Source organism: Bos indicus, chromosome 10, assembly GCF_029378745.1.
Source record: "Bos indicus isolate NIAB-ARS_2022 breed Sahiwal x Tharparkar chromosome 10, NIAB-ARS_B.indTharparkar_mat_pri_1.0, whole genome shotgun sequence".
In the NCBI taxonomy this organism is placed as follows: Eukaryota; Metazoa; Chordata; class Mammalia; order Artiodactyla; family Bovidae; genus Bos; species Bos indicus.
In genome coordinates, this window is record NC_091769.1 from 42820657 (window position 1) to 42848035 (window position 27379).

The 27379-nt window shown below is 47.6% G+C and overlaps 1 long non-coding RNA gene and 1 pseudogene across 1 annotated transcript; both read left to right on the plus strand.

Moving 5' to 3' along the window:
• Positions 1-1925: 1925 nt before the first annotated feature.
• LOC139185116 (uncharacterized) lies at positions 1926-3963 on the plus strand. The gene is made up of 3 exons (XR_011568652.1): positions 1926-2082; positions 2684-3063; positions 3295-3963. It is a non-coding gene; the product is annotated as an uncharacterized lncRNA (long non-coding RNA).
• An 8027-nt stretch (positions 3964-11990) lies between these two features.
• LOC109564539 (ferritin light chain pseudogene) lies at positions 11991-14034 on the plus strand (annotated as a pseudogene).
• Positions 14035-27379: the final 13345 nt, after the last annotated feature.

Genomic DNA, 27379 nt, shown 5'->3' on the forward strand with positions numbered 1-27379 from the left:
ATGTCCTCTCTGAATGACTTCTTTCTTCAAAGAGATAATGAAACTGAGTCCCCCTAAAATCAAATTTCCCTGCTAAGTTTACGATTAACCTCTCTATTCAAAACTTTACTCCCTTTCTTGTTCTGAACCTGTTCCCCTCAGGATTGAGGAGCATCAAAGAAAAGGGGGCATCGAAATGGAGCAGGATGCTGTGGGGCCCTCCTGGATAAAAAAATCTCTCCATGTTCCCCATTTTTATTTACAGAAAAAGACTTTATAATCTCGTAGGCTTTCCTGGAGTTTCAAAGAGCAGACACAAGCAGTTACTAATTAGGGAAGGAGGGAATGCAGAAACAAAGGAAAAGCAGTCAAGCAAGAAAAGCAATGATATTTTAAACAACAGTTCAGCGATAAAACAGAATCCTAGTTCCTCCTCAAGGGGTATACAGAACAACCTGACACGTATCTTTGACTTGTTTTGCAGAAATTAAGACCCCCCATCCCAGTGGAGGGTGGTGACTACATGCACGTAGACCCCAGACTGGTTGGAAACGGAAGGTTGATGATTAAAATTTCCAAACCACCACTGTGCTGCCTCACCACCAGCCAATCAGAAGAAAGTCATGCACTCTGCCACATCTGGGAGCCAGAGGTTTGTTCTCACAAGCGACTCTACCACTAACTTCTGTCACCTTGGCCAGCCTCCTATACCTCTCTGAACCTCTGGTTCTTGGTGTGTAAAAAAATGAATAAGAATACTTGTCTGGTCTACCACACTCCTTCCTCTAAATACTCAGAGGTGTTTCTACAGGGTTATGACAGGCTGGGTGAGGTGTGCATGCGTATGCGCACACACGCACATGCACACACGCACACACACACACTCATAGTCACTTCCTCTCCATGCTGTTCATTGACCCAAATGCAACAGAGCAAAGCCCCAGTCTTCCCATGAGCTTTCCATGCCGCCATGATGGCACCCATGAATGTCCAGGCCGATGCTCTCAAGAGCATCAATAATGCTGAAAAAAAGGCAAACACCAGGTTCATTTAAGGTCAGGCTCTGCAGTCATTGCCTGGTTTCTGCAATGGTGAAGCATGATTACACTGGCAATTTTGAAATCATTGTTGGTTACAGAGCTGGGAACATTTTTATGAACCTCACTGGCACATTAAACAAGTGTGGATGGAGCCCCAGATTTGACGTACAGCTCAAAGATAGAGAACAATGGCAGGGAAAATGAGCGGGACCCTTCTGGATGCAAAAGCCCTTGTGTCCCCTGTTTCTTGTTTGTCGGAAATAGGCTTTGGCCTCCTAGACCTCCTCCTTCCAAAGGGCAGATCCAAACAGTTGCTAATCAGGGAAGGGAGAGAAGGCAGAAACAAAGAAAGAGCAGTCGGAAAAAAAAGAAAAAACAGTGCAGTAAAATAGAGTAGAGTTCTAGTTCCTCCTCAAGGAAGGTACACAACAACAACAGCAACATATCTCTGAGTTCTTCTGCAGGAACTAAGGCCCCCTCCCAAGTGGAGGATGGTAACTTCAGGCTGAAGCACAAGAGTCCTGGCACATCACCCTGTTACCTCACCATCAACCAATCAGAGGACAGTCTCATACCCTGCATCCTTCCCCCCACATTTTACCTCTAAAATCCTCTCCCTGAAACCATCAGGGAGGTCAGCATCATTGAGCACAAGCCACCTGTTCTCCTTGCTTTGCCCTGCAGTAAACCTTTCTCTGCTCCAAACTCCGGCTGTTTGTTTGGACTTGCTCTGCGTCAGTCACACGCATGTGCATTTGGTAACAGCAGGACCATCTGCCCCAGCCTTTTGGGTTCACTGTAGTGGTGATGACCTCAGCTGGCATCACAGATAAAAACACACAGGCAGGAAAACCCTGGGACTCTTCTTCTAGAGGTGTAACACATACATACAAATCGAATGTCACAATGGGCCAGAGGGATGGAGAGAGAGAGGGGAGCAAAGCCCGGGTCAGCTATCTGCCCCTTGCAGCTCTGAGTCTCAGCTGGAGCCCTGGACAAGAGGGAGCTAAATCACTTGGCATCATCATGAGTGTCTAGACTGGAGATTGACCATCTGGGACAGGTCAGGCAATTGGTACACATAGAAGTTCTCACTGAGGAGTGTCCCAGAGCCATTAGTCTGCATTAAGGAAGGACGCTGCCTCCAGGGAGCCTCCCAGCAGAAGCTGGGCTTGCTTTAGTGCAAGAATGAGGGACTGCAGGCCCTAGAGCCAGGGTGCTCACCTTGGACATCTACAGTACCTATTTTATCTTTTGTCTGCTTGCATGTAGGGCTAGATGGTTCTATAAGCTGGTAGGGGCCAGAGAACACAGGCTTCACTTTTGGAATAGTTAGAGCTCTTAGGCAGAAATGAGATTTGAAACTGGACTTCTCCTCCCCTGCCCCCACTTTATTAACACCGACGATTTATGACACACCTACTCTGTGTCTGGCAGCATCTTAGATACTAGACTTGTATAGTCTCACAGAGTTGAAAATGAGGCCTGGGAGCTCATGCATTTCTCAGAACTCAAAGCAGAACTGGAGTTACTGACTCCCCCAATGGCCCGCCCCTCACCCCGGGGCCTTGCCCATAGCATTCTCAGTAAACACCAGTTGGAGGGACCATCTGTAGTCAAAAGCATTTGAGAATGTCTACATGCTGTGTCCCCTTTGGTTTCAGGATGCTGTGAGCTGAAAGACACAGAACATTCATGAACAACGAAGAAAAAACCCAGAGAGTTAAAGCAACAACTGAATAACACCAGGGATGGAGAACCGTGCCTCTGGGTGGTCCAGGCCTTCCCTCAAGATCCCAGTCTGACTGCAGCAGTTCCAAGCTCACGTCTTCCTGTGCTAGTGTCAAAAGACAGAAGAGACAAGTACTGTCTTGCATTTCGCTTTGAGAGGAACAACTTCCTGGGAGTCCAAAAGCCTCATTTGCCTGTGGGCAGAGCTGTACTCCAAGCTCCTGCTTAATAAGGCAAACACCGCCCCTCCGGGAATGGTTCAAACCAACCGGTCTTCCTCTCAGGACTGGGGAGGAGCCCACAAAGTAAACAGGTATTTAACCAAAACATTCCGGGTTATCTGAGCAGAAAAGTGGGGGCCAGGATGAGTATTAACTGGGAAATCAATAGCATCTTCCAAACCTTTCTTGGTGAGCCACACTGCTCATACATTTAAGGTTCTTAAACACATTTCTTTCTTAGATCAAGAAACCCACTTTATTTCTTTGAACCCAATGCTTTCCCAAACTTATTTTTCCTGAGAATTCTTATTCATTTCTTACAGACATGCTGAGAAAAGTTGGACCCCACCTTGCTGTTTTTCCTCAGCTAAATGACTGTCCTGAGTGCTCTGAGAGCAGCCTTGGGGCCAGACAGCACTCCGTGCAAGGAGAAAAGCTCAGAAATTCAAAAGGGAGAGATCCCTTTGGCCTAATTAACAGGAAATAAAGGCAGGCGTTTTTTATCTTTGGTGGGCTCCTTTTCTTTTTGGCTACTCCAAATTAATAGGTTTAAGACATTACTTTTAGTTGAATTTCTTTCCACTAAACTTGCCACCAGAAAGGGACAAAATGATGGCTTTTAATAACGATTATAAAGGGACAGATGGTTAGGTCAGGCGAGGACTGTGACCGCACCAGCGAAGCCTGCAAGAACTCACTTAGTCCTTCTTATGGCTGTCAGCTCTCACTAGGCGATCCCCTCCTCCCTACCCCTCCTGTCTTCCCGTCCCCGCTTCTCCTTGGTGCCTCTTCCCCTGTTGGAAATTTCTAATGAGTTTTCAAAAAGGAGACCTTGAGGTTTCTTTGTCACTGATATTTGAGTGAAAGTACAACCCCCACCACAGCCCTCTGCTTGGGAGAACAGCTGGACCCAGCCTCCTCGCGGTTGTTAAGAACCACAGAGAAGGGGCAGGGACCAGCAGGCGGGAAGGCCACTCTTCACACTGGAGATAACCAAGGCTCAGGTTGATGTCACAGATAGAACCATTGTTCTCTTTCCTGTTCATTTTGAGCCCTCCTGTGGGCCCGACTTGTTCCCATTCTTGTACGTGGGTTTTAAGAGGCAGAGCCATCATGCTGGGTGTGTGAGGGAAGGACAGGTGCCCTCAGCAGCCTCTGCTGGCTTCCTCGGGCAAGGTGTCCCACCAGCTGACAAGCCGAGGCCTCTGGGCTAGCGTCTCCTGGGAAAGATTGGGCAGGAGGTGTCCGTCTTGCTAGGAGGACTGAGAGGAGCTCAGCTCATTCTACCTGGTTCAGCCAGATACAAGAACAAGGCAACTAACAAGTAATGTCCACAAAACTGAGATTCTGGGGACACAGGATTGGGGCAGGTCTAGGGTGGACCCGACACAGGCTTGTGCAGTTTTGCCTCTCCCCGCGGTGTGTGTCTTCCTTCTCTGTGGCTTCAATGGCTGCCTGCTCAAATCTTCCCACTCTGGACTCCTGTTTCCTTGATCACTTTGTCTCCTGTTTCTTTGACTCTGTCTTAAAAATGTCTCGCGTCTGTCCACTTCTCTCTGTTTCTATGGCCTCTGCCAGCATTCAGTCCCCATTGTCTCTTGCCCCAAGAGACCTTGTCTCAAGGTCAGCCACACTGCCACTCTTTACTCCCCAACCAGACTGACCTTAAAATGTCACTCATCTGCTTGGAACCCTTTGGTGGGTTCTCACTGGTCAAAGGCCAGATTTCACAATCTTTACAGTGACTCACAGGCCCTGATATGCTGTGGCCCCTGCCCCTCGTCTGCTTGCCCCTGCTCACTGAGGTCAGTCATGCCAGCTGCTGCTAGCTGGGCTGGCTTCATGGGTCTGTGACCAGTGCAGCCATGCAGGGTCCTGCCCTCTGAAAGGGTGACTCTGCTTGGGGTCTAACGCTCTGTGATTACCACCTTGCAGTTCTTAGTAATTATCCTTTTTGCAGGGGCCATGTTGTAAAGCTTGTGGGATCTCAGTTCCTTGATCAGGGATTGAACCTGGGCTGTGACAGTGAAAGCTCGGAACCCTAATCACTAGGCTACAAGGGAAGTCCCAGTAATTGTCTTAGAATTTGTTTTCCAAGTGAAGTTAGACAGGACAATGGAGCACAGCACTGCACTAGACCTAGAGCCTCGACAGTCCTCTGGTCCTACTGCCTCCCTGCTCCCTGGACCCCTGTCCCACCCACCTTCCCCTTCCTCCCTGTGGCCACGGCCTCCCTCTGCCAGGAGCTGTGATCAGGCACACTGGCAGGCCCACATTCTGCTGTTGCCCTTCATTCTGGGCAGAGCTGTAGGAGGGTTGGAGACAGACACCTGATGTGACGTCATTTCCGCCCAGGCTGGCAGCCCCACAGCTCTTGAAATCACTGGATCCAGGTATCCATCACGTCCTTGGGCAGGGGAGGGGAGACTGCCTTACCCCTGGCTGGGGGCCTGCATTTTTGTCTGTACTAGGTTTAGCAGATTACATAGTCAGCTCGGCCTCTGAGATTCTCTGGGCTGCCACCCAGACTGCGCTTTCCATGCGTGGTTCTTTCTCATCCTTCAGGTCTCAGCTCACAGTCACCTCCTCAGCTCATCCTGCCCTGCTCCTCCTGTCCAGAGGAGATCACACCTGTTGTCCTCCGCTGTCTTCACATCACACTTGAAGAAACTGCTTGAGACACAGAGCTTACACATTTCTTAGTGTAATCCATGCATGCCTTTAAATCATTCATTCGCACAGAGGGGACTCCAGGGAGGCAAGGTAAGTGGGAAGATGTTCATGGCTCTGAGCTGACTGGTGGACCTGATTTCCCTCCCCAGCCTCTTACTTGCCATTGCCTCTTCTGAATTCTCTGACTCCTCATATGGACATAAGGAAGGTTCTGGCAATCACTTATCTCAAGGGAAAAAAAGAGTGATTCCCCTTCTCTGTTTCTGTTCAGTCACCCTCTCTTCACCTGGGAAGAGAACAGGAAGGACTTGAGAAAATGTACTAAGAAGTCCTTTGTTTTAAAAATAGCAGAACATTGCTGCTCGATATTTCCCCCAATTTTTATTTATTAAAAATATGACCTCAGCTCCTCTTGAGTTTAGTATGGACAATGGAAAGGCTTGGACTTGTCCTAGAATCTAGCATGCATCAAGCAGGAGGTCCTTTTGGAGCACGTCAGGGTGTAGCCTGGGTGCTGATTAACCAGGAAGTCACTGGCCCTAGTGCATAAGCAGGACGTGGAAGCCCCCTACTGCATGAGTTGATGACTGCTTATTTGGTGTTATGAACCAAATGTCTGTTTCTCTAAAATTTATATGTTGAGGCCCTAACTTATTATGTGATGGTATTTGGAGATAGGACCTTTGGGAGGTAATTAGGCTTAGATGAGGACATGAGCGGGGCTTCCCAGGTGGCACTAGTGGTAAAGAACACGCCTGCCAGTGCAGGAGATATAAGATGCAGGTTCCATCCCTGGGTTCGATTCCTGGGTCAGGAAGATCCCTTGGAGGAGGGCAACCCACTCCTGTATTCTGGCCTGGAGAATCCCCATGGACAGAGGAACCTGGTGGGCTACAGTCCACAGGGTCACAAAGAGTTGGACATGACTAAAGCGACTTAGCAGGCATGGGCTAGGACATGAAGGTGGGGCCTTGGTCTGATGAAATTAGTGCTCTTATAAGAAAAGACACTGGAGGAAATTCCCTGGTGGTCCAGTGGTTAGGACTCAGTCTTTCCACTGCCATAGCCCTGGTTCAGTCCCTGGTTGGGGTTGGGGTTGAGGGTGGGGAAAGACACTGGAGGATTCCCTCCCTCTTCCTCTTTCACTCCCTCAGTTCCTCTCTCTATGATGTGTGTGTGTGTGTGTGTGTGTGTGTATAAGAAGGCAGCTTTCTGCAAGTCAGGAAGAGTGCCCTTTCCAGAGTCCCTCTCCAAGCACTGACATGGCCAGCACTATGATATTGGACTTCTCAGTGCTCCAGAGCTGTGAGAAAGTTAATTTCTGTTCTTAGACCACCCAGTTTATGGGGTTTTGTGACGTCAGCCTGAACAAACTAAGGCTGTCAGGTATCTGGGAGGTGCCGTGGAGTGGTTGGGCGAGGGTACGTGGGAACTTGGGGCAGTGGCTAGTCACCATTAGGTACAGAAATATTTCAGTCTATTTAACAATTGAAACAAGTAGATTGTGATGGCCCAGTACTGCTCACGGAAATAACATTATAGAAGAGGCAGACAATGTACAAAATAAGCAAAATAAACAGTATGTCAATGGTTTTATGTGCTGTGAAGAAAAAAAAAAAAAAGGCAGAGGAGAGAGTTAGGAGACGCCATGGAAGAGGAAGGCATAAAGAGAAGGACACAGCACATTCCTTCCATTGAAGAGCGCTTTCCAGAAGTTACACTCTACACTTAAAGCCTGTTGCTCAAAACTTAGTCACTCGGCCACACCTGGCTACATGAGAAGATGGGAAATACAGACATCATTCTGAAAAGCCATGTGCTCAGCCATTGTAGGAAGTGAGGTTCCAGGACTGAAGATGCAGAGACTGGATATTGGGGAACAATCAGCCACAGCATGGGAAAAACATGATTACATAGAAAGATAATTTTCACAGGTGTCAGGAGACCACTCCTCTGGGTTTCTCACATTTGTGGGTGTCCCATAAGCAGAGGCACCGGCTGCCTTCCTTCTGGACTCTCTTTGCAAGGATGTTTGTATAGCAAATAGTCTTAGAGAGAGACAGTGTCTCCCTGTGGAACAAAATACAGGAGTGTTGAGTGTCCAGTATAATAGAATAAGATTTCCTTCTTCAGAAGAAGTCAGGACCTACGGACCATCATAAAATACTTGGGTTCCCTAACCTCAGAGATCCTCCCCTGTAATGTAACCCACTGCAGGCTCAGGAACCACTCGGCCCTCTTTGCACTGACCTATAGGAGGAACTGGGGATCGGGAAACCCCCATTAAGATGTGTATTTATTTAGTCATTCCCAGGAATAGAAGGAAAATGGTAGCTTTATAATAAAGAATCTGGCTGATACCATCTTTACAAGAGGATCAAATGACACAACCAATAATGGGACAACTTGACATCGTGTTCAGTTCAGTCACTCTGTTGTGTCCAACTCTTTGCGACCACATGGACGGCAGCACGCCAGGCTTCCCTGTCCATCACCAACTCCCAGAGCTTACTCAAACTCATGTCCACCGAGTCGGTGATGCCATCTAACCATCTCATCCTCAGTCCTTCCTTCCAATGAATATTCAGGACTGATCTCCTTCAGAATGGACTGGTTGGATCTCCTTGCAGTCCAAGGGACTCTCAAGAGTCTTCTCCAACACCACAGTTCAAAGTGTGTCCTTAATGTAACACTTAATGTAACACTCTGAGAAGAACAAAACCCACAGCTTCCTTGCTTTTTTAAAAAAATAGCTTGATTCTAATCATGAGGAAAAACCAATCCAAATCAAGGAATATGCCATAAAAATATTAGCATTATGAAATACAGAAGAGGGTGGGAGAATTCTTCTCAACCACAGAGGGTAGTTCACCACAGACTGGTGATAAAGACCCTGGCTGGTTGTGAAGGAGCAGAGGCTGGAGCCATTAAAAGGCATTGCATCAGTGTTTCCGTTTAATGCCTCAGCCATCAATGACTCCTCAGAGGCTGCTTCAGCTACCTGTTCCAACGCATCCTGGGAGTTGCTGGGCAAATATGTGGACAGCATTTCAGTCCTAAACCTGCAGGGCCCCCCCACCTGCAGGGCCTCCTGCTCTCTATAGGTAATGGTTTCAGCCTCTCCTTCAAACCTAGTCTCAGCAGGGACCACTGAGTCACCCAAACCTCAAGTCTGGCTTTCGGGAAACAGCCACCGGCCTAAAAATGTGTCACTGTGAGAAGGAAGGAAAGGGAAAGATAACTGAAGGCCCAAGGTACAGGCAGCCTCTGCTCTCTCTCTCTCTCCAGGAAACAGAGGGCCCCTTTCCTCACTCCAATCCTTTCTCACTCTTATTCTTCTTTCAGGAGAACTTAAGTCTGTGGCTAATCCTTAAGATCCAGAATGAGTCAGACATGGGTTTTGAGTCCGGATTCTCCATCTACCAAAGAATAATAATAATACACCTTCCTCCTGGGATTGAGGGTCCATGGGATAACTTACAGTAGGGCATGAGGGAGCAGGAGGTGAGGGTCCACTGTTCTCCCCAGGAATATCTGGACAAGGTCAGAGGTGGATGGCCCCAACCATGGTGCCTCTTGGACCACCCTGGAGAGGTTTCCAGTCACACAGCAGGAGAGATGGGCCTCCAATCAGAGGCCCCGGGTTGCTGTGGTCAGGGGGCAGGGGCGGGTGCAGGCTGAGGGAGCGGGGCGGGGGTTCCACTCGAATAAACTGCACACCTAAGATCAGTCCAGGCAGAAGACTCCGGGAATTTCCTACTACCTTCACTGCAGATGTCCTATTTATAAAGCTGAGTCACAGACAGTCAGTCAACATGTAGAGACAGGAAATGAGGGGCACACCCAGAAACAGGGCCTCACCCACCCACAGGCAGGGGATACCCTGGGTCCAGCCTGGCTGTCCCCACTCTTAAAAGCACCTTGACAGACTCTGGGCATTTGCGTTTCTGGCCCAGCTTTCTCTTTCTTATTGCATTGACCCCCTTTCTGGTTTCTTTGCTCCAAAGTAGCCTGCTCTGTTTCAGGGTTATAAACTTCCACGGAAAGTCTGGCATCTTCATGGCTGGCTTACAAGCAGTGCCAGTCCCTTCTGGGGGGTGGGGGGCCCTCCATCTCCCTCTGAGACCCAAGGGATCAGGCATATGCGCGGATCTAACAGCGTCTGTCTGCTTCTCTGCATGATCACATGGGCCTGAATGCCTCTTGCTCAACCCAGCCTCTGTGTGAAAAAACCAAGTTCTCCTAGGAGTGGTTCCTTTAGTTCAGGGGTGTGGACGCCTGGGGTACAGGCATCATCAAAGTCAGCAAGGGAGCAAAAGGGAGCAGAGTTCAGCTAAGACCAGCAGCACTTGCCTGTCCATCAGCCCCTCCTGGAGAAGCCCTGGAAGGACGGGCTGGAGGGGTACCCTCCTCACCTCCCCATGTTTCAGCCACTCCACCAGCCACTGAAATCAGGGTCACCAATCACGGCTGTGAACAAGGCCTGCCCATCCTGACCCCAGCAATCCCATCAAATGTTGGGCAAACCCACTTCCCCACCCCACAGTTGCGCAGAGAAGTTTCCAAACCAAAGCAATCTTCATAGTCAGCCACAGTTACTCATCAAACAGGCACACCATGCATGGTCAAAACATTCTCACCTCCTGACCCTCCCTCAATAAACTTCTGCTCAGGACCAAGTGTGGGAACCCCCAGCTCAGTGAGCCTTGTGGATCTAGCTCTGACTCCTGGAAGTTCTGGGGATGCGGGAGGTTCAGACTTGGGGGTTCCCAAGCCCTGAGGCCTTGGGAGTTAGGGTCACAGCAGCGCAGGTGACCAGGGCTGCATGGGCTGCACTGGGAGGGGCCCGGGTGCTCACACTTGTCTCCCAGGTGCTCCAGCTCCTCCGCCATCCCCATGTCGGGTGACCAAAGGACCCTAGGGTTTTCTCTGGGTGGCCCAGCTGGATAGCGGGGCTGTGTCCTCCCGCTCTTCTGGACCTGAAGCTTCTCTTACTGTCTACTGTCCCTGATACTTCTCCAGACCAACCCCTCACCCCATCAATATCCCCTTCAAAAGTCTTTCCCTTTTCTCTGTCTTCTTCCTCCTCCTCTCCAAATCATTCCCTCTCTCTTACTGATAGCATCCCCGCCCTTCCCCTTTCCTGTTACCAGAGAATGTTAAGCCACTCTTTCTCCCATCACAGTGGTCAGTGGCCTGACTACAAGTCTCTGAAGCCATGGAGACCCTGAATGTTCGCATCACAGAGGCCTGGCCCCTGCCTGGAGGAGGAAGCATTTTCCACTCCTTCCACTGAGTCACACCCTCAACCCTCACCACCCACCTACCACAGAGATTAAATAGGGTGGGTGCTTCTTTACTGTAGCAATGGAAAAATTGAACGTCAACTTAGAAAAAAGAAAGGTTGAAACGAATGAGAACTGACAAGTTTCAGTAAGTTTACCAGGCACAAATCACCCTGCACAAATTAACAGCATCTCTCCCCGCCCACAGTAGCTGCTAGGAAATATTACTGAAAAGATACCATTCACCACAGCAACAGGAATTATAAAATACATAGGGGTTAACCACGAATACACAAAACTTCTACACAAAAGTGTTTTTTTAATTCTAATAAAGGAAACAGAAAATGATCTAAATAAAAAGAGCATGTTCCATGCTTTTGGACTGTATGGCCTAATAGAGGATGACTTATCTTGGATGAGTCTGTAAAGACCTAATTGAATTCATGATTAATCTATAAATTCAGCTCAATCTCACTCAAAATTCCAGTTGGACTTCTTTTTGAGGAATAATAAATAAACAACTTTCAAAAAGACGGGTAAAGAAGAGGACTTGCTCAATCAAATACGCTGCACATCCATAGTAGTATAGCATGGCACTGGCTTGGTGACAGAGAGACCAGCGGGACAGAACGGAAAGCACTACAGTGTACCCATGGGTTGTGTTTGAATATATACATATCAAGCTTCCCTGGTGGCTCAGACAGTAAAGAATCTGGCGGGCTACAGTCCATGGAGTCTCAGAAGAGTCTGACACAACTTAGCGACTAAAACAACTGTAGTAGTAGCCAACAAGTCCCAATGTCCTTTATATCTTGATAATTGTTGAATCTAAAGTAATGGGTATAGCAGGTTCGACAATACTATCATCTCTGCTTTCATATGTTTGATATTAAAAGTTTTCTTTTTTTAATCTGTATGGCTTAAAATAACAAAAATTTGCTTCTTGATCCTACTATGTGCCCATCATGGATCAGTCAGGTCTCTCCCCACCTCACTGAGAGGCACAGTCTAGTGAGCACCGGCTGTCTGCTTCCACGGCAGAGGAAAAGAACCCTGGGGGTCCATGTGATGGTGCTTAAGGCTTTTGCCTGGAAGTGAAATGTATCTCACTATTGACGTTTCATTGATAAAACAAGTCACATGGCCACACTTAACTTTTGTGACTCAGGAAAATATGACCCACCTATATGCTCAGTAGGAGACCTGGAAATATTTGGCGAACAGCATAAATGATTACCACGGCTCTGAAGACACGAGTCTAGAAATTAAAGGCCAAAATGTACTGTGATACACAACACTTTTTATGGAAGAATTTCAACACCCCCTACCCACATGCTCAGCTTTCTCACTTGTGATAAAACGCTCAACATTATACCAAGATTGGGAGACCCACAATGGCAGGGACAGTTTATCTGTCTTTACCTTTCTAACCCAGAGCACCTGTTTTGTCTTTACCAGGTGCTAAATTCAGGTTTACTGAGCTGAAGAGACCCTGGAGACAAGCAGTGTGAACTACCAGGCTTTCCCTTATGGAGCCTATTTCTCATCTCACTTCTTTTACAAATTCGGTTTTATGACATTCCCAGGCAGAACATGGGGCTGCTGCTGCTTTTCTAGGCCACCGGGGTGGTGGCTGCAGTCATGAAATGAAAAGATGCTTGCTCTTTGGAAGGAAATAATGACAAACCTAGATAATGTATTAAAAAGCAGAGACATCACTTTGTGAACAAAGGTTTACATAGTCAAAGCTATGGTTTTTCCAGTAGTCATGTACAGATGTGAGAGTTGGACCATAAAGAAGGCTGAGCACCAAAGAATTGATGCTTTTGAACTGTGGTGCTGGAGAAGATTCTTGAGGGACCCTTGGACAGCAAGGAGAACAAACCAGTCAATTCTAAAGAAATCAGTCCTGAATATTCATTGGAAGGACTGATGCTGAAGATGAAGCTCCAGTACTTTGGCCACCTGATGCGAGGAGCTGACTCATTGGAAAAGACCCTGATGCTGGGAAAGATTGAAGGCAGGAGGAGAAGGGGATGACAGAGGATGAGATGGTTGGATGGCATCACTGACTCGATGGGCATGAGTTTGGACAAACTCCGGGAGATAGTGAAGGACAGGGGAGCCTGGTGTGCTGCAGTCCATGGGGTCGCAAAGAGACATGACTAAGTGACAGAACACGACCACCACCATGGTTGATCTCTCTTGGCCAAGAGCCCTGAGCTTGAACTCACTTATGCCAGGGACTCCAGAAGCGAACCTTGGGATCATCCCACCCAAAGGCATGCATCTTATAGGTGAGGAAACTGAACCTCAGAGAAAGTAACCTAAGTAAGGATTTCTATTTTCTGGAAGTGTCTGTGGCCAGCAGTGTGCCCTGCAGTTTGCTGTGGTTTGCTTCAAAAGTGTTCGGACGGAACAGAGCTTGGGAAACCATTTCTCCCAATCTCCAGCCTCCCTCTAACTTCTTTTTCAGTCAGTGCAAGCTTTAGAACCAATCACTCAGCAATCACTCAGACATCCTCTGCCTCTGGAGCAGCCAACACCTTTTTTTGAGCTTAGCTCTTATTTCCACTCAACCATGAGCTCTCAGATTCGACAGAATTATTCCACAAAGGTGGAGGCTGTAGTCAACCACCGAATCAACATGCATCTGTGGGATTCCCACACCTACCTTTTCCTGGGTGTCTGTTTCAACTGCGGTGATGTGATTCTTGAGGGCCTGGGCCACTTTTTCTGCAAACTGGCCAAGGAGAAGTGCGAGGTCCCTGAGCATCTCCTAAAGATGCAAAACCAGCACAGTGGCTGCACTGTCTTCCAGGATGTGCAGAAGCTGTTTCCAAGACGAGTGGGGTAAAACCCTGGGCGCTATGGAAGCCATCAAGCTCGTAGAGAAGAACCTGAACCAGGCCTTTTGGGTCTGCATGTCCTGGTCCTGACTGTGCAGACTCCCAGCTCTGACTTCCTGGAGAGCCACTGCCTAGATGAGCAGGTGAAACTCATCAAGCAGATGGGCAGCCGCCTGACTAACCTCCCAGGCTGGCTGATCCTCAGGTGGGGCTGGGTGAGGACTTCTTCGAAAGGCTTGCCCTCAAGCATGACTAGGAGCCTCTGGAGCCCAGTGGCCTTTAAGGAGCCCCTCTGCATCCCCCTGGTATCAGGGTTTCTGCCTGAGTGTCTCTCTGTAGCCACTGGACAGCTTTTTAACCACCCTGGAGCCCTCTCCCAAGTCCTGGACTAAATGAAAACAATTTTTTAAAAAGTCTGTGTGGGGAAAAAAAAATCTGTGTGGCCTAAATCCCTTTGCCTTAGCATTCTGCAAAATGCTTGTGGCTGAACTGACTTTGCAACCCCAGTCTGGTGCTCTCCGTGCTCCATACTGTATCCAGCCATCCTGTAAATTGCCACATGTTCAGCAAAAGTAAAATTAACAGAGAGAGAGTTGTTTGTACACTGTAGGCAATTCTGCCTGCTACTCCACTCAGTGAAGGGATATGAATCTGCTGTTCCATGTGGGTCTTGGTTCCTGCCTCCTTCTCATTGTGTAAGAACTGGCCAGATTTGGTGATGCTCTAGCACAGTCCTAGACACAGGCCAACCCTTCTCCCGGGGCTCCACTGAAGAGACAATGTTCTGTCCCAACACCTTAGTGAGGAATGGTCTCTAATGTGGCACTGCTCATTGCTTCCCAAGGGTCATTTGGACCATCCTTCCGTCTTTAGAACCTGAGCCTGGGTGTGCTGTGCTCTGCAGTAATCACTGCCAGCACAGGGGACAGGCTGCCAGGAAAGAATTCATGCAGATCAGCACGTGTGTTCAATGACCCCCTCTTGCTGCGGCATCTTATCGGCAGGGGAGTGTGGAGAGAATGAAAACTTGAACAAACCTACACATCACTGGACTATAAAAAATCATTAAAATATCGAGGGGTTTGAAGGTTTAATGACCCAGCAAAGATGGAAAATACTTAAATGCAGATCTCAGTCATTAAAAACGTGTTTTGCACGCCACATTTACCTCCCATGAAAATGGCAGGGTAGGGGTAGAGGGGCAGGAATACACTTAGGGTGAGATTGCCACAGCTCCCCGAGAGGGCGGGTTAGAAAAGTGAGTCACAAATCTCACTGAGTGCCCAGTGGGGTCAAAGCTCTCAGGTGCTCGGGTGGTCTTTCCGTGGAGGCTGGTGGCTCTGTCACCATTTAAAGCTGCAGCCAATCCACCACTGCAGAGCCTTCTGAACTGTGCAAGACGCAGGAAGCTCTCTCCTGAGAGACCTCCCCTCACAGGGAAAGATGCCAGGTAGGTTCTGGCTTGGCAGAAGCATCAGGAAGTAAGGCAGCTGGAGAAACGTATGTCACAAGAAACACGAGCAACTGGGAGCAAATTCCTAGAGAGAAACAAGTTAGTCTCCGACCACAGCATGTTGTTTTCTGACCAGACCTTCCTTTCTGTGTTAGTTTGTTAGGGTTACTGTAACAAAGCACCAGAGACTGGGTGGCTTAACCAAAAGAAATTTATTTTCTCACTGTATTGGAGGCTAGAAGTCGAAGATCGAGGTGCTGGCAGGCTTGGTTTCCTCTGAGGCGTCTCTTCTTGGCTCGCAGACGGCCACCTTTTCCCTATGCCTTCATGTCCCTTCCCTCCTCCTGTGTCCTCTTCTTATGACACCAGTCATTGCTGGATCAGGGCCCACCCTAAAGACCTCATTTTAACTTAACTACCTCTTTCAAGTCCCAGTTTCCAAATCGGTCACATTCTAAGGTACTGGGGTTTAGGACTTCAACATATAAATTTGGGGGGGGGGCAGTGCACAAGCCAAACCCTGCTGCTGCTGCTGCTAAGTCGCTTCAGTCGTGTCCGACTCTGTGCGACCCCACAGACGGCAGCCCACCAGGCTCCCCCGTCCCTGGGATTCTCCAGACAAGAACACTGGAGCCAAACCATAAGAGTTGTTAAATGATTATAACACCTTCAAAAGGAGGCTTGGGGAGGGGCTGCTTTGTTTTATAGAGAAAAGTAAATGTTCATAGTGTGTGGAGTGGCTTCTGCCTTTCTAAGTTTTTGACTCCAGTGAAAAAGTGTGGAAGTGTTAGCTGTTCAGTCACGTCCGACTCTTTGCAACCGCACGGACTGTAGCCCACCAGGCTCCTCTGTCTGTGGAATTCTCCAGGCAAGAATACTGGAGTGGGTTGCCATGCCTTTCTCCAGGGGATCTTCCCAACCCAGGGATCGAACTCGGGTCTCCTGCATTGGTAGGTGGGTTCATCACAAGCGCCACCTGGGAAGCCCTCAGCACATACAGTTAAGTGAACAAAAGCAAGTGGACGAAAGTATATTGCCACTTGGAAAGAGGGGGGTGGGTAGGTATGTATATTAAAAAAAATTCCTGGAAGAATGAAAAACAAAACAGAGGGAGTCCTAAAGACCCCCTTTAATGCTAAAGATAGTGTGACCAAGATGTCAGGTCCTGACCTCTAGGAGTGAAAGTGGAGCAAAGGGACAAGCGGCCTGGCCTATCCCTCCACCCAGTTCAGGTGAGTGTGAGGAGGAAGCCACGGGAGTGTCTGTCCTGTATAGCACCCGAGATGGGTACTTCAAAGAGATTTTCTCCTTTAATCATTTATAGTTTCACTTTGAGATAGGTATTTTTATTACCCTCATTTATAGATAAGGAAAGGAGAGCCAAGAGCAGTTAAGCAACTTGATCAAACTTATAAAGCAAGTTGCCAAAAATAGGGCTCGGGATCCCAGCCACTGCCTCCCTCTCTGGTTGGATGCCGGCTGGAGCTCCTGGGCTGTGGCCACAGTGAGGTCATGCTTCCCTAGGGACCTGGTTTCTGCCTCCTTCTTCACACCCTCCCAGAGTGGGGCACCAGGCCCAGCTGCAAGGGAGAGGGCCTCTCCCAACCTCCTGTCTTCTCTTCTGCCTAGGGAGGGAGTGGCTCTAAGCCACTGGTTTTCAATGTAATTGTGTATGAAAATTGCCTGAGGAGCTTTCAGAACTACTGATGCTCAGGTCCTACACTCAGAGATTTAATTTGTCTGGGTTGCAGCCTTGGCATGGGGCTTTTAGACAGCCCCCAGGTAATCGAATTGCAGGAGATGTGAGTTTGATCCCAGGGTTGAGAAGATGCCCAGGATAGGAAATGGCAACCCACTCCAGTATTCTGGCCTGGAAAATTTCATGGAGAAGCCTGGCGGGCCACAGTCCATGGGGTTGCAGAATCAGACACGACTGAGCAATTAAGCACATACACACACACAGAGGTAATCCTAAGGTGCAGCAGTTTGAGAAGCAGAGCTTTGAGCTCCTGCTGTTTTCACGAGTACTCAGGTCAGGGATCATAGGTATCACCTGGGTGTTTGTTAGACCTGCGTGCTCTCCGGCCCCGCCCAGACATACTGAATCAGAAATTTGTGTGAAGGGACAGTGAAGGGAAGGGGGTCCATGACTCCTCAAGCCTTCCTCGTGATTCTCTGTGCCCAAAGCTTGAGAACCGCCGCTTGGTGCAGCAAGCCAGAGACAGACCCTTGGTGCTGTGGTTTGCTTCATCAACTGTCACAAAATTGCTGTGTTATTGCCAAGGAAGATTAAGTTGCTGGTCCTGGGCAATGAGACTGTCCAGGCCTTTCCCCTGAGAATAAAACTTCACGGCCTGTGAGAATGTGTTTAAATGTGATTTGGAATCGACTGGAAGTCGGTGTAGCTTCTGAGAAGGGGAGTGACATCAAAACATGATGATGCTACTCAGCTACTGTGAACAAGAGGTGCTAAAGGGACCATTGGCAGCCGAGGGGGAACTGTGACCCTTGGGGACAGATAGGCTGGGGTGGGCAGCTGAGGTGAAGCAGCACCCTGGCAAGGCCTCACCTGCCAAGGCCTGTCCACTTGAATGGTGTATTAATCTCCTAGGGCAGCTGTAACACATTAATACATGTGATTGAAAACGACACCTGTTCTTGCACTGCTCTGGAGGACAGGAGTCTGAATTCGGTTATCAGCCGGGTTGACTCCTCCTGGAAGGTCTGTGGTAGGAGAATCGGCTCCATGCTTCTCTCCTGGCTGCTCCAGGCTGCGGGCAACCCTTGGGGCTCCTTGGTTTGTACAGCAATTGCTCCAGTCCCTGCCTCTGTCCTCACATGACCTTCCCCTCTGTGTCTTGATTCTCCTTCTCCTTTCTCTTATTAGGACAGTCCCTGGATTTAGGGCCCACCCTAAATTTGTCATGTGAATCATGACAAACTGTGGAAAATTCTTAAAGAGTTGAGAATACCAGACACCTTACCTGCCTCCTGAGAAATCTGTATGCAGGTCAAGAAGCAAGTTAGAACCGGACATGGCGCAATGGACTGGTTCCCAATTGGGAAAGGAGTTCGTCAAGGTTGTATATTGTCATCCTGCTTATTTAATTTATATGCAGAGTACATTATGCAAATTGCCAGGTTGGATGAAGCACAAGCTGGAATCAAGATTGCCGGGAGAAACATCAATAACCATATTGAGATTCATATTCAGCTTCAGCATCACTTCATGGCAAATAGATGTGGAAACAATGGAAACAGTGAGAGACTTTATTTTCTTGGGCTCCAAAATCACTGCAGATGGTGACTGCCATGAAAATAAAAGACCCTTGTTTGCTCCTTGGGAGAAAAGCTATGACCAATCTAGACAGCTTATTAAAAGGCAGTGACATTACTCTGCTGACAAAGCCCATCTAGTCAAAGCTATGGTTTTTCCTGTAGTCATGTATAGATGTGAGAGCTGGGCCATCAAGAAGGCTGAGTGCCGAAGAATTGATGCTTTTGAACTGTGGTTGTTGGAGGAGACTCTTGAGAGTCCCTTCGACAGCATGGAGATCAAACCAGTCAATCCTAAAGGAAATCAGTCCTGAATATTCATTGAAGGACTGATGCTGAAGCTCCAATACTTTGGCCACCTGATGCAAAGAACTGACTCATTGGAAAAGACACTGATGATGAGAAAGATTGAAGGCAGGAGAAGGGGACGACAAAGGATGAGATGGCTGGATGGCATCACCAATTCGATGGACATGAGTCTGAGTAGGCTCTGGGAGTTGGTGGTGGACAGGGAGGCCTGGCTTGCTGCAGTCCATGGGGTCACAGAATTGGACACAACTGGGTGGCTGAACTGAACTGACAATCTAGGATGATCTTATCTGAAGATCCTCCATTCACTCACAACTGCTAAGGTTCTATTTCCAAACAGGGTCAACCTCACAGGTGGTGAGGGAGGGGTTTAGGCTTTGAGTGTACCTTTGGGGGGCCTGCCATTCAACCCACTACGAATGGGAAACAAATCCCACTTTCTCACAGCAGCCCTCTCTAATGCTGATTCTGGGCAGAGGGGTGACCTGAGGAACCTGCTTCTCTCAGGGCAAACACAATGGGCCTGGAATTCAGCACTGAAGACTGTCTTCATAGCGTTCTCTACCAGTGTGCTTTCCTGAGAGCTCACTGAAGCCCTGCCGCAGAGCTGAGCTCTGTGCTATTGAATTGATATAAAAGGAGAAACTGAGGCTTAAGGAGGGCTTTCCAGGTGGTGCTAGTGGTTAAGAACTGGCCTGTCAATGCAAGAGACATAAGAGACGTGGGTTTGATCCTTGGGTCAAGAAGATTCCCCCGGAGAAGGGCAGGGCAACCCACTCCAGTATTCTTGCTTGGAAAATCCCATGGACAGAGGAGTCTTGTGGGCTACAGTCCATGGGGTCCTTAAGAGTCAGACACAACTTAGGGAGGTTGACTTGCTGAAGCTCCCAGAGTTAAGGGTGGTCTTCCCACTCTAACTGTGCTGCCCCTTCTGTTGGTATCAGCTGGTTTCAGGAGTCATGACAGCCTGGTTGTCTTCACGAAAGTAGGGGGCTGGGGATCTCTCACCTGGGACCAGTGGTATAATTATCGTGCCAGCCAGCTTGTCGCCGAGAGGCTCCTGGGGACGATGGTCTGGTCACTTCTTTGTTTCCTGTGACCTCTTTCGGTGCCACTTCTACACACACAGAGTGCTTTGTGCCTGCCAGGCACTTGGCCTCTGGGAAGAACTCAGTAAATGTGAACAGAATGATTTTTTTGTTTGCTTGTTTTTGGCCCCAGCTCAGCAGGAAACCCGTTTGATATACACAGTCCAATAAAATACATCTATTTTGGGACTTAACAATCCAGGGGACCCACAGATGTACAGTCAGAGTAGAAACAGTGGGTTCTGACACCAATCTCCTTGCTCTTGTCAACTCCAAACTGTGACATGCTGTAGGAAAGCAGCCAGGAGACTGGTGTGGGTGTGGTCACCTCCAGGTGGCTCTGTGTGGTCCAGTCAGTGATGTGAGGTTGCTTTCATCTTTAGGGTCGTCATCAACGAGCCCAGTGGGCTCAGGTTTGTTTGCTCACCTCAGCCACAGCTGCTGCAGCTTCTAGGAATTCAGTCACGTGTGGCTTGAACGACCCCAGTGTCCCATCCTGGGACTCCTGCCTGCCTATTCTCAGCTCTCAGCCTTTGGGTTTCTAGCTACCAGTCTGACTATTCCACCATCACGTCAAACCAAAATTTAAAAAATCAACCTATCTTCCCCTATCAGAGTAGTTCCCCTTCCTAACCTTTCCCATCTGCTTAATGGTACTACCTAGAAAGCTGATGTCACTGCTTGGCCCTCACCTTTTCTCTCTTCTCTACAGGCGACCTCTCACCTTTAGATAGGAGGTGGGGTGCAGCTATGGGAGATGAGGAAGGAAACCAACAGTTTTGAGCACTCACCACAATGAGACAGACCAGGGGCTGATGCTAACTCACTGATCTTCTCAATAATCCCGGGAGGTGAGGACAGGGTTACTGTCCTAATTTCAAAAGTGAAAAACCAAGGCTCAGGATGATTGAGGTCTTGGGGCCATGCAGCCATGAGGTGGGGATCAGGACCCAAGCCCGTGTTCTTTGCGCCTGGCAGTGATGCTCAGCCTGACGTATGCTTCCTTTGCTGATTCCCTAACTGCTGCTTCTCTCTCACTTTTGCTAGCGCTGCCTAGTTCAGGCCTTCACCATCTCCCTTCTGAACAGCGGCAACGGCTTCCCAGCTATTCAGTGCTTCTACTCTTTTCTGCTGCAAATTTGCCCGTGTCCAACACTTTCTATTTCTTTTATGTCTCCCACAGTGCCTGGCCCAGGACTGGACGCGGGGTAGACACTCAGCACATCTTGTTAGCAGAATGATATGGGCCTGGTGCCTTGGGAGATTAATTTTCTAGCATCTAAGTAAGAGTTTTGATTAGGCTAGGCATCATCTGATTTGCTGCCAAGGATGGCAGGTATAGACTAGGTTAGAAGTGTGGTTGACTTGTTACCATCCTTAGTGACGAAGGATGAGGATGGAACTTACACGGGAAGTTCACAGCTAAGGGATGACAATTACTTCTTAAAGTCCTTAGCTTCATCTTCTCCACTGACAAATCTGTAGCCAGTCTGTTTCTCTACTGTCGCACAGCTTCAAGGGAAGTCAGACAGTCCCAGGGTATTCATTACCTGTGCACCAGGAGCCACAAGTCCAAGGAACTGCTGGATTCTCAGGTGACTTGGATGAAGAAAGTCAAAGCAACTTTAGCTTAATCTGACCCAGGAAGGTCTGATACACATTTCATGCAAATCAAAACCAAAATTAGGTATTACTTCACACACTAGAGCATTAAGGACCACAAGAATCAGCTCCATATGTAATCTTGGAACAGCAATGTGATGAAAAGTATATGCTCGTGATGAATGTCAAAATAGTTCCTGGTCTCTTGGGTTTGGTATCTTGGGAGAGCAAGGTGGTAGAGGACAGTGGTTAGGAACAAGGCTCTGCAGTCAAATTCCAAGATTTGGTCCTGGTGATGCCATTCAAGCTATTTGACCTTGAATAAATTACTCTCTGGTCTTAGTTTTCTCATCTATAAAATGGAGATAATTTTAGCACCTATCTCCTAAGGTTGCAGTGATGATGAAAGAAGTAAATATAGGCAAAATATATACCAAGTGCTTAACCAATGTTACTACATCCTTAAAAGCTAATCTGCTTTTACAAAAATCATTATTTCTGCACAGTAAGCATTAAAAGCTTCAAACTCCTCACTGCCCCTCCCCTCTCCTAGCTCCTGGGGCAGTGAATTAAAATAATAGACTTGATCTTTGTCTCTTAAATTCAACAGAGCGGTTATTCCTAACCAGTGTTGTCTATTGCAATGCAAATTAATGTAAACTATTCATTTTATCTCAAAATCACCTCAGACTCCCACAGTCATTAATTTCAAACCCAGACTTGCCTTTGTACACAATTATTAGTTCTTCTCTCAGGGTCAGGAATGTAGCACTTTCGTTCATTCACAAAAAAGTTTAGGAGCCTTTCTTGGTGGTGGTGGTGGTAGCCATGGCAGTGACTGAATGAGTCCAACAGAGCGCTGGAGTCACTGTGTTAGAAATTCCCATTTGCTGCTGCAGAAAAGTTATACCATCTAAATGGGGTTTTTAGGCTGAAAGCATGGCAGTTTCTCTACCTTGTTAGCAAGATAGGAAGTTCCAGAAAGGAGGTGGCTGTGGGATCCTAAGCAAGCCTTCACCTGTCTGTATCTTTAGATATCTCTAAAACAAACAGATTATATTAAAAGGTGCAGTGGTTCTTTCCCTTCCAAAAGACCCTATGTAGATGTGAACCCTGTATCAGGAAGCTGGGCTCTTTTTTTTTTTAAAACTATATTAAAATACTCCCCTCTGACCCCAGCATTGCCACCACACATCTAAACACACACACACAGTGAAATTATAAAACAGTGCCCATTTATTAGTGCTAAGTGCCGAGTGCTTTACATACATCGTGACACTAAAGCTCACAATAAACTTCTGAGGTAGCTATTAAGTTTTCAGACACCCATAGAGGCCACAGTGAAGCCCAAAGAGAGAGCCTAGATTCTTCCCTGTAAAACAGGAACCTGAGCCAGGTGACCGAGGCCTTCCAAGTGCTTGACCATTGTATACATCTAGATTATTGCATTCCCAAACCTTCACAGTCAGCCGTGGTCCTGGGATTGGGCAATTCCTGTGGGACGCTTCCTGACGTCCGAAGTGTGGAATGGCACTGTGTCCTTGGGATTCTACTTTTCGAATCTGTTTTGGGTGGGCTGGTTTTATGAAGCAGTGCAACAAGAGTTCTCTTCAGGCTCTTGAGAGCCTCGAAGGCAGACAGACATTCTGTACTTTTGATTCCAAACTGCCTCCCTTCCTCTGAAAAACTCAAGGCCCTCGACAGTCTCACTGGGGAGAGAGACTCAGCTCCCTCCTGTGGCTTTTCAGTTTGCGTCAGGCCGCTGGGCAAGGCTGCAGTGATGTGACCTCACTTTCGGTGTCTGGTTTCAAAGCCCGTATTTAAGTCCCCGATTCTACTGCAGCTGCACATTTTCTGAGCCTTTATCTTTTATCCCTGCCTTCAGAACTTCAGTCTATGCGGCCAAGCTCCCTCTCTCTCTCTCACACACATTCTCATTCATTCTCGATCTCTTTGAAAATATTTCACAGTGGAAAATTAACACATTGGAATTAACACGGTTCCCTGTGACAAGAAAGCACACAGAAGTGAGAACCAGCGTCCTTATAACCGCAGTGGTAAGGAATGTCTTTGGAACCATTCTCTTCTTCACAGGGCTGAGAGCTCCAACAGAACTCATCAGAGACTAAGACAGTCTCAGAATGAGAAACGCACACATTTATTATGAGCAGCTGCATTCATCTGAGTTCGTGGAGGGATGTGGGGCAAGACTGGCATTCATTCACTGCTCTGGAAAAGCCTGATGCCATCACACCCAAAGGAGTGAGTTCCGGGTGCCATGTGGGGCATCCACCAGGCTGCAGCCCCTGCAAAGGTGGGGTCCAGGCTCTCCAGGGAGTTGGGGTCACAGGGCCTCCTTATCCCCACTGCTGGGGCACCAAGGGGCGGGGCCCAACCTGTCAGAGGTGGGCGGGGCCATGTGGGGGGACTTCTGAGCAGTTCCCCACATTGCCCCCCTTCCCCCACCCCAAACCTTCAAAGAAACAGTTCAAGGGTTGCAAGTCAGCGCCCTGCCCTGGGCGTTGCAGAGGGGCAGGGCCCAGCCAGGCACCTGCAGTCCCATCGTCGGCCCCTCAGGGATCAAAATCCTGCCATCTGCGAAAGGAAGGCGCTGCTTTATTTCCGGTTGATCCTTTCTTTGGGTAAGGCTTTCCCTCTGGTTTTTAGCAAGAAGAAATACAGAACACTCAGCTAAATTTGAATTTGAGATAACAAATATGTTTTGGGATAAATATGTCCCCAATCCTGCAAGGGGCATGCTTATATTAAAACATTTTTTGTTATTTACCTGAAATTCAAACAGCACTGGGTGTCCTGTATTTTATCTGGCAACCATACCTCCTTGCAGCCCTCCCCGAGGCCTTCCCAGGGAGTGCTTATCTTGCAATGTGCTCTCAAGCAGAAATTCATCAGTTCTGATTCTCCTGGGATTCCTGGTGAAAAAGCAGACTTCAGGCCACATCTACTGAATATAATTTCCAGGGGTAGGACCCAGAAATATACATTTTATCAAGGTGGTTGTCTAGGTGATTCTGACGCACATTTGTATGAATTGTTTACTGCCTCCAAACAAATTCCCTAAAACACAGAGGCTGAAAACAACCACATTATCTCACAGTTCAACATAATGAGACAGGAATTTGGAATTGACTTAGCTTTGTGATTCTGGTTAAGCTTCTCTCATGATGCTGCAATCAAGGGGTTGGTCCAGGCTGCAAACATCTCTAAAGACTGTTCTGTTGCTGGAGAACCTGCTTCCAAGCTCAGGTCCTTTCTGGCTATTAGGTGGAAATGTCAGTTCTTCAACACATGGACTGATTGGTGCCTTTTCCCAGAGTTAGGGATGACAGAGACAGAGATACACAGAGAGGGAGGGAGAGAGAGGGGAACTCTCCAAGACAAATCCACATCCAAGGGAAGAGAATTACACAAGATCATCCATTCCAAGAGGCAGAACCATTGGAGGGTTGTCTTAAGAGGCTGTCCACCACCATATTCAAGTCGGAGAATTATGATAACAAGTTAGTCCTCAACGTACCACAACCAAGATCACATTTAAAAATTGGAAGTCAATGTCTTCCTTTACTCACTTTTTCCCTGTTTGCACCCCTCCTCCCCATATAGCCCTTGGGGTTTAAGACAACAACAATCAGGAAGAAAAATAGTCAAAATGACAATCTTAGGAGACTAGCAAAATGTTAAAATTTTAAACGCCTGCAAATATTGAGGAGGAGAAAATTAAACACCAATCCCACACATATATGGCTGTGTCCACCCAAAAACCCTCAGCATTCAACGTGACTCCTGAAGAACCTCCGATGAGGACTTCTGGAAATATAATACAGAAGGTGACCAGCTGTCCCAGTTTGCCCAGGTTTCTCCCAGATCCTGGGAGACCCTTCAGTCTCAGGCAAATTGAGATGGCTGGTTATCTTCTAACATGGAGCCAGTAAGAAATCAACCACTCTGCCCCTGTCTATAGACTGAGTGGGTCTATCCTGTGACGAAGTGGAGAGTGTGGGCTTTGAGCTAGAAGCCCACCAACAGGTGCCCTGAGCTGTGACTGTAAGCTATCTCACACAGAAAGCAGGCCCCATAATTCTGCTTTAAGCTTAAGTATAACGATGCCCATGGAAATGCCTTGTAAACTGAGAGGTACTGCCTAGATGCTCTTTTCTACTCTTTTGAAGAGAAGACCCTGATCCTAACGTGAAAGGTGGGACCAAAGTCATCACCCGTTTATACTTTTGCAACCAAATGTGACATTGTCTCTTTCAATTAGGCAGATGTGCTGGCCTCCAAAAAAGTAAACATAGCCCACAAAAGCCATATGACACACCTTTAATCTTCATTTAGTTTGCACTTTAATCCCCCAAATTGATTCACACTGTTCCCTCCAGAAACTGCTACCCTACTGAAAAGGACAGTCATCTCTATTGTATCCTCAATGACGAGTTTCCCAGAAAATCTGTGCGAAGTCTTGATAGGAAAGACATGATTCATTTTTCACAGCTCTGAGGGTGTGACTCCCTCCTCTTGGGAGAAAACCTGTCACCAGCGGCACTCATTCCCTCACCCTCCTCGTCTATCTGTCCAGGCTTGGGAGGCTTTTTTTTTTTTTTTGCTAGTGAGAAAGGCAGCAGTCTGTAAATCATATGCAAGTGTTCAAGGCAGGAGTCTGTAAATCATATTCAAGTGTTCATTCCCTCTCTTTTTTTCTTCTGCGTTTACCAGTTCTGTGCAGGCCTGCCCAGTAATATTAATATGATGCCAAATCTCAAAATCAAAACAGAAAATGCCATCTTGAACAGACGCCAGTGATTTTTGAGGAGGGCCAGTTAGCAAGACCAGCCACGGTTGTGTTTTGTCCACTCTCCTCCTCCCCACTCCTGTACCCTGGCTGTGCGTCCCAGGCACCCAACAAAGATGCTGGACTGATGACGATGCTGAAGAAAGCCCATCTGGTCTGGCCTGTTCCCTGCCACCCTGCCACCATGTAAGCTAGGAGCTCTCCTGAGTCTCAATGGGAAGAATGATGCCTGGCCCTACTGCAGCATGGGGCAATGTGCAAGGATCAAATCAGATTCATGTAAATGAAAGATGTTTAAAAATCTTAGAGTGCCATATAAATGTGAGGGGTTAGGTTTTATTAGAGTCCTTCCTTCAGCCTGCTTCAGGTATCTGCACAGCTGAGTACTCCTGTAGTAGTATAATCTGCACTGTTCACTAATGAGAATTTGTACTTACTGACCTCAGCCAGCTTATCTCATAACTATAATCATCTTAACACAGCCACAAAGCTGCTGCCTTATGGTTTCTGTTTTACAGTTTTAATGCTTAAGAGGCTGATTTTTGGCCCTGCGTTAAATTAGACCAGTCTTCAAGGTGTGTCCTTTCCTCAATATGCAAGACAGTCATACCTCAGTTTATGAAGTAGTCTTTAGCTTTCTATTTTATAATATCTCTACATAAATACACACTGTTTTAAAACTGTTTTGGCTTACTTCACTCTGTATAATAGGCTCCAGTTTCATCCACCTCATTAGAACTGATTCAAATGTTTTCTTTTTAATGGCTGAGTAATACTCCATTGTGTATCTGTACCATAGCTTTCTTATCCATTCATCTGCTGATGGACATCTAGGTTGCTTCCATGTCCTGGCTATTATAAACAGTGCTGCAATGAACATTGGGGTACACGTGTCTCTTTCAATTCTGGTTTCCTCAGTGTGTATGCCCAGCAGTGGGATTGCTGGATCATAAGGCAGTTCTACTAACGCATATATATGGAATTTAGAAAGATGCTAACAATAACCCTGTGTACAAGACAGCAAAAGAGACACTGATGTATAGAACAGTCTTTTGGACTCTGT